Genomic DNA, 302 nt, shown 5'->3' on the forward strand with positions numbered 1-302 from the left:
CGCCCAATCCACATGTCCCCGCCCCTTTGCGCGTCTTGGCTCCACCCCCGGTGCCGATTGGCCGGGCCGTGGCTGGGCACAGCGCACAGAAGACCCGGAAAGCGGAATACCCCCGAGAGATCGGGATCGTGGTCCTGTTGCGCATGCTCGCGGCGTGACCCCGGGCTGAGGTGACAGCCCGAGCCGAGGCGGCGGTCTCCGGCGCGGGGGCTGAGGGACCCGCCCCGGCTCAGTTGCCGGAGAGACAGGGTCCCGCTGCCGTCGCCGCCCGGCCGGTGAGGACAGGGCCCCAGTGGGGGGGG

At 73.5% G+C, this 302-nt stretch overlaps 1 protein-coding gene across 1 annotated transcript in view; it reads left to right on the forward strand.

The window, feature by feature from the left end:
- Positions 1–215: 215 nt before the first annotated feature.
- The window catches only part of FLYWCH2 (FLYWCH family member 2), a 5,975-nt gene continuing 5,888 nt past the window's right edge, over positions 216–302 (forward strand). Inside the window, exon 1 of the mRNA XM_045285311.1 lies at positions 216–275. The gene's annotated coding sequence lies outside the window, so the exon portion shown is untranslated. The remainder of the gene's footprint in view (positions 276–302) is intronic.

This window comes from Echinops telfairi, unplaced genomic scaffold (genome assembly GCF_000313985.2).
Source record: "Echinops telfairi isolate 266 unplaced genomic scaffold, ASM31398v2 ScPeMD7_5;HRSCAF=22, whole genome shotgun sequence".
In the NCBI taxonomy this organism is placed as follows: domain Eukaryota; kingdom Metazoa; phylum Chordata; class Mammalia; order Afrosoricida; family Tenrecidae; genus Echinops; species Echinops telfairi.